The sequence below is a fragment of the Peromyscus maniculatus genome, chromosome 10 (genome assembly GCF_049852395.1).
Source record: "Peromyscus maniculatus bairdii isolate BWxNUB_F1_BW_parent chromosome 10, HU_Pman_BW_mat_3.1, whole genome shotgun sequence".
In the NCBI taxonomy this organism is placed as follows: domain Eukaryota; kingdom Metazoa; phylum Chordata; class Mammalia; order Rodentia; family Cricetidae; genus Peromyscus; species Peromyscus maniculatus.
Window position 1 is genome coordinate 33,081,166 of NC_134861.1, and position 7,246 is coordinate 33,088,411.

The window sequence follows — 7,246 nt, forward strand, 5'->3', positions numbered from 1 at the left end:
TGAAGTAGAAGTTTCAAACTCTTGGATACATGGGTTTCAAACTAACCTGGCCTAATAAGACCTACCTAAAAAATTTTGAAGCTCTGATTTCAATTTTGTCATATGCTTCATTAACTTACTGTGTTAATTAATGAATAGCACGTGTATGGGCTGTGGCCCTAAGAACTCAGTGATAGTTCACTTGCCTAGAATGCATGAGACCCTGGGTTTGATAACAACAGTGAAGAAAAAGAAAAGTGTGTGTTTTAGTTAAGCCTGGCAGTGCAACCATATAATTTCAGCTACTCGAGAAACTTGCCTTGTTAACTCTGAAAGTCCAGGCTACCAAATAAAAAATCATAAGGGTATACTTACCTGGCAGGGGAGATACCATGATCACGAAGGTGGTTTTCCCAGGGCGAGGCTTATCCATTGCACTCCGGATGTGCTGACCCCTGCGATTTCCCCAAATGCGGGAAACTCGACTGCATAATTTGTGGTAGTGGGGGACTGCATTCGCGCTCTCCCCTGATTAAAAAAAAAAAAATCATAAGGGTATATATACAGCCTGCTCTATCCCCTGCTTCACGAATAAGTAAAATATAATTAATTAAATCATGGGCTTTTTTTGTTTATTTTGTCCTTTAATACCATGTCTTTCAATAAAGCCCAGGCTGCCCTTAAATTCCTGGTTTTCCTGCCTTATCCTTTCAAATGCTTGGATTAGAGGTAGAAACTATAGTGCGTGGAAGAACATTTTTGTCATATTACCAGAAATATGAACTCATAATAATTATTTCTTTGGGTGAAAAAAAACCTCAACCATAATAGTTATAAAACTATTTTTGAAGATAAAGTCTTATGTAGCCCAGGCTGACCTTAAATTCACTATTTAATATAACTTCTAATTCTCCCGCCTCCACCTTCCAAATGCTAAGAATACAAGTATGTGCCACTATGCCTAGCTTCACTAAAAATCTATCCTAAATGCTTCTTTTTCTACATTAAAAGTATGTAGGGACAGCTGGGCATTGTAGCACATGCCTGCAATCCTAGCACTGGGAGACAGTAGTAGGATTATGAGTTCAGTGCAGCCTGGTTATCTAGCAAGTTCAACACCAGTTACATAGCTAGAACTTATATTCGTGTGTAATATGAGTATGTATAAATATATTCCCTCTTACATGAGTGTTCATTTGTTCCAGACTGTTAGTCACTTTCTGTTGGTATGACAAAACATATGTCAGAAACTATTTAAAAGGGGGAATGATGAGCCAGATGGTGGTGACACATGCCTTTAATCCCAGCACTGAGGAGGCAGAGGCAGACAGATCTCTGTGAGTTCGAGGCCAGCCTATGTAGACACAGAGTGAGTACCAGGACACCCAGGGCTATAAATAGAAGCCCTGCCTCAAAAAAAAAAAGGGAGAAATAGTTCATTTAATTTTCAATGGTCACTTAGACCCATTGTTTCTGAGCTCATGCATGGTGAGGCAGAGAACATGGGAAAAGCTGGCTTACCCCACAACAGACAGGAAATTGTAAGTGGAAGAGAAGAGGCCAGGACAAAATGTCATGGGGTATCCACCAGAGAAGTCTACTTTAACACAAGTTTAAACTGATAGAAAATCTTTATTAGTTGGCTGGCAACTATACTGAGTGTTCAGGATCCCTGTGTAGTCCAAAGCCTTTCTCAAGGTGAGATTTTAGGTAAAACAAAACAAACAAAAACCCAAAAAATGTATACTGGATTTACATATTTCAAGAACATTTAGCCAGAAGTGGAACTACAGAAGCTAAAAAGCAAGGGTAGCACATTTAGAGACTTTCCTAGAACTACAGACTTTGATGGAGTAGGTCTTTATTTTTATTTTGGCAGGTGGTGCTGTCTGCATGCTGAGTTTTATAACCTCAATGGTACTTCCATCATGGAGTCAGTTGTGGGGGCCTACTAAGGTCTGGGGGCCTGTTACAAATATTCCCTCAAAGGCATGTACTAACAGTATACTTTAGCCAACTAGGCCTTACCCCCTAGCTGCCACCAACTTGACTCAATTTAAGACAGTAAGACTCATTTTGGACTCTTGACCTGCTGGATTGTTAAGAGAACAAATTTACTCTGAGTGACCAAGCTTATGGTTACTTGGTATAGTAACAATTAAAAGAGAGGCTAGATATCATAATGCATACCTGTAATCTCAGCAACTGGAGAGCTGAGGCAGGAAGATCAAGAGTTCAACTTGAGATACATAGGGGGACGCTGTTCCTAAGGAATAAATATGAATACTTTCTCTTTCTTCCTAAGATTTATTTATTTTTACTTCATGTGTTTGAGTGTTTTGCCTGAATGTATATAAGTGCACTGTGTGTATATTTGATGCTCACAGAGGCCAAAAGAAGGCATGAGATTCCCTAGAACTGGAATTATTGATATTTGGGAGCCACCAGGTGGGTGCTGGGAACTGAACAGCAGTCCTCTCCAAGAGCAGCAGGTACTCTTGACAACTGAGCCATCTCTAGAGGTCAGGAAGACTAGTTGATTCCCTACATTAAAGCCACAGTGATCCCCAAATCTGCAGATCTATTCATGCCCCTCCTTTGTTTAAATCCTTTCCGGGATTCTCTATGTCCTTCAGCATGATCTACAACACTCCTTGTAAGCAAAACTCTATATAACAAATCATTTTTATCATCTTCCCCTTAATAGCATAAAAGGAATTCATGGAGAATTATGTGGTTTTAGGAAAAAACAAACATTTCTTCCACATTCTCATTCAATAATCAGGACAGTAGACTTCTGTGACCCCAGGCCATCAACAAATGTATAGGGACTTGTCTCTACCAACAGCCAGTTATTTCTATAGCAGACACCAGTTAGGTTCCCTTTAATTTGGTTCACTTTGGACACTTAAGCTGATCACTGGCCTGCAATGTCAGCATTTGGGAGGTTGAGGCAGAAGGATCAGAAAGGCCACCTGAGCCATGTAATGAGTTACCAGCCAGGGCTACGCATCAAGACCCTGTTGAGGAAGGAACAAAAAGTACAAAGGAAAAAGAAAAGAAACACTTTTTTTTTTTTTTTTTTTTAAGTTTCAGGTTTATTTTGTTTTTGTCCCCAATTCAGATGTCAATCCTAAACCCTGGATTCTTTCATTTGTGCCTCTCACCAACCGGCTATAAACTGGAGTTCCCAAAAAATTGGCTAATTTCCTAGAGTACCTCAAGAAACACTCTCTTCACATTCCCCAGCTTATCATAAAGGACACCACAGAGGACATAGACGCATACGTCGAAATTGTGTGAAACTCAGTTGCAGCAGAGACAGAGCCCAGCAATGCTGCCAGTGGCCAGCTGAATCCCCAGGGAAAACTGGATCTTTGTTTAAGTGACAGAAAAGAAAGGGTGGGACAGGGTGGAGCAAAGTTAGTGAGTGTATTAAAAAGAAGTGGAGATAGCACACGTTTCAGGTAATGCCATTATGGGGGTCCTTAGGTGTCTTTGTAATGACTATACATCTGATTCTGGCTTTCTGAGTTATATCACTCAAATGATACAATTTATAAGATTCTAAGATTAAAGCTTAAACGCTAATTAAAATGTATCACCTGATTTGTTTATTTCTCTTAAACAATTTCCTTTGGCAAATGGAATTGCAGCATGTTTTTGTTTGTTTTGATTTTTGAGGTATGTTATTTCTATGTATTTCTGGCTGTCCTAGAGCTCACTATATAGACCAGAATGGACTCAAACACAGAGATCCTCCTTCCTCTGCCTCCTGAGTGCTGGGATTAAATGTGTGCACCACCAAACCCCCTGAAAAATGGCTTAATTAAGGGTGCGAGGTTAATCTTTATTGTTAATTTATGGATATAGAATTGCCATGGTAATAATCGCTCCTCTCTGTCTCTGTCTCTGTCTGTCTCTGTCTCTCTGTGTCTCTCTGTCTCTGTCTCTCTGTCTGTCTGTCACTCTGTCTCTGTCTGTCTGTCTCTGTCTGTCTGTCTCTGTCTGTCTATCTCTCTCTGTCTCTCTCTGTCTCTCTCTGTCTCTCTCTGTCTCTCTCTCTGTCTCTCTCTCTCTGTCTCTCTCTCTCTCTCTCTCTCTCTCTCTCTCTCTCGTGTGTGTGTGTGTGTGTGTGTGTGTGTGTGTGTGTGTGTGTGTGTGTAGCCAGAAGTCAACATCAGGTGTTTCCCTCAATCATGCTCCATCTTGTATTTTGAGAGTCTTTCACTGAACCTGAAGCTCACTAATTCAGCTAGACTGGCTGGGTGGCTAGCATCAGTGATCCTCCAGTCTGTGCAACCACAATGCTGGGGTTACACACCTGTTTTTTTTTTTATTTAATTATTGTTGTTTTTGTTTTCATCATCAGTTACCTTTTATTTTTCTCTCTGGACTGATCCGTTTGCCTAAGACTTTAATGTGCATATAATGCTGTTGTGTTTCTTTTCTTTTCAATTATTAATGTTTTTAGAAGACACCTAGAATTTTCCCTTATCTTCTGTCCAGCTTAATCTATCTAATTTAAATTTCATCAAATCTCTGCTTAGAAGTTTGTTCCACAGGAAGTACTGGGGAAGTCAGTAAAATTTCCTCCTTCCACAGTACTCCCTCTGTAGATGAAATTCTAAACGGTCTTAGTAAATAAGAAACAGAACCAAATACAGAGTTAAAGCCTAAGAGATCAGAGCACTAAAGAAGCCAAAGGCTACCTTTATCTTACCAGTCGCTGCTGTCGCTCCCCCTGAGATAGAAAACTTCTCCTGTGTGGCCTGTCTTTTTATTGCCTTTCTGTTCTACCTTCTCATTGGCTCTAAACCCAACCACATGATTTCCTTGTCACTGCCTGTCTATACAGATCTCCAGGTCTTTATGGTTGGTACTGGGATTAAAGGTTTGGGTCACTGCATGCCTGTGTCCTTGGCCTTCCATGTGATCAGATTAAGGGGGGGGGATGTGCCACCACTGCTGGAATTCTGCTAAATGGCTTGCTTTTAGCTCTGATCCCCAGGCAACTTTATTCATTAACATACAAATAAAATCACATTTCAGCACAAATAAAATATCACCATATTTCCCTCTTCTATTCTAATAAAAAGAAAAAAGGAAAAAAGTTATAACTAATGTAAGAAAAACTTTACATAATAAGTACAATAACCACATACAATATATACAAGCAATAAATACTTAAACAATGTCTAGTTCATTTGCATTTGACAAACTCAGAGAAAATATTCCTTTATCTATTCTATTTTGGTAAGTACAAAATGTACCTGATTCACTTTCTATCCTAACTTATATTACTAAAAGAACTATCTTATGTCTTTCAAATTTATACTTACACCTCCTTAGTGAGTTTCTTTTCTGATATTCTTCACAAGGAAAACTATAACTATCTAATCTTTAACAATAACTAGAATTATAACTATCTAATCTTCATCTAACTATAACTATCTAATCTTCCACTCCCTCAGAGACCCAAGAAGGAAATAATATTACCTAAAAAAACAGGAAGTGCATGCAAGCGGCTTCCAAAAGAATTGTGAGTTGACAGAAGCAGCCAGCTGCCTGGACAGTCACCCGAGGTTTCTCCACAACATTGGGGCATCATCTTGAGCCTATAGGCTTAGCATATCTGACAGATTTATTTGTGAAGTAGGTAGGATGTATATAAGGCCTACAGTTCAACCTCACATTTGGTGAGAGTAGACCATATACCAGAAACACTAGTGTCCTGTCATGATTCAGGATTTTAAATTCTGGAAATTGTTGCTGTTTTTGGAATTCAGCTGTCCATTCTTCTTGGCTTGTGGGTGGCTTCATCTCAGCATCCCATTCTTCTCCGCATCCCATTCTTCTTGGCTTGTGAGTGGCTTCATCTCTTTTATTAAAAGCCAGTCTACTATTGAGAGGTTAGAGTCTGACAGCCTATTTACTTTTTCAGGAATAACTGTTTCAGATATTGTTTCACTGCACATCAGAAGCCATCGGTCCACTGTCTGTTGAACTGCCTTCAAAGAAAGGGGCACTGTACCTTTTCTGGATTGCAAAGGCAACCTCAGGGATGGAATCTCAGAAGATTCCTGTTGTTAAAGCCACAACCACACTTGTCTTGGCAAGAATCTGTAGTCCTTTGTTTCATGTCCTGTCTGTCCATTTTATCCTGTCTGTCAGCAGTTGATTCGAGGATACCTTGTTGTCCAGTAGCTAACTTTTGCCATAATGAAAGTTAACTCCATATGTAGTTTCTTCAATGTCCATATCTTCTCTGAAGTAGATTGGTACTGCCAGGAGCCAACATGTCTCATAGTCATAAAAAAAAAGAAAAAAATTTCTAAGTTATTAAAACATTTTAAATGCCATATTCTGTAGATATCTGAAAGGTTTGAAGATGACCTGTCTATCTAAAATATATTTGCTCAATCGTGAAAACATACCTAATGTAACTATAAGTTCGATTGTAATGTCTAGCTACTAACATTCATTTCTTTACATCCTAATAGTTGGTAATAATAACATTCAAGGACTACCAAATTGCATTACATTGTTAAATAAACTGTATAAGTACAATAACTTGAACAATATTAGAAATATATGTATAGCATTTTCTAACAATCTCAATCTTGATATATAATTTGTATACAATATACAAAAATCCAATCCAATGTAAAGTATTTTTTTAAAGATTTATTTATTTATTATGTACACAGAAGAGGGTGCCAGATCTCATTACAGATGGTTGAAAGCCACCATGTGGGTGCTGGGAATTGAACTCAGGACTTCTGGAAGAACAGTTGGTGCTCTTAACCTCTGAGCCATCTCTCCAGCCCCCAATCCAATGTAAAGTATTTAAAACTAGTAATTGTCTTTAAAAAATAGATTCAATAATCTATCTTTTTATCTATATCATATCTATATCCTCTTTATTTTTCCTAGTAGATTCAATAATCTACCCTCTATTTTATCATTTCTATATATCTTTTTTTAAAACAAGAACCTTAAATCTAATTTCCTTTGCTTAGCCCTTTTCCTAACACTTAACAACAACTTGTAACTGTCCCTCCTAAACAATGAAAATTATCCCAGACCCAAAACCCATTAAAAGACCAAAACCCACCCACCACACACCACCTCTTTGGGAATGTGAACGTCATGTTCTTAAAATGCTTCCTGCTGGTTATGGGCAAAGGCATCTTTATTCTGAAAAGAAAATTTTTGGGTCAATTGTCAAGTTCTGGGAAAGGCAACTATATCCTTTGTTGTCCAG

The 7,246-nt window shown here is 38.5% G+C and overlaps 1 non-coding gene across 1 annotated transcript; it reads left to right on the forward strand.

Annotated features, from left to right (window-relative positions):
• The first annotated feature begins 346 nt into the window (after positions 1–346).
• LOC121821053 (U1 spliceosomal RNA) lies at positions 347–510 on the forward strand. Its single transcript, XR_006061753.1, has one exon. It is a non-coding gene; the product is annotated as a U1 spliceosomal RNA (small nuclear RNA).
• The last annotated feature ends 6,736 nt before the right edge of the window (positions 511–7,246 follow it).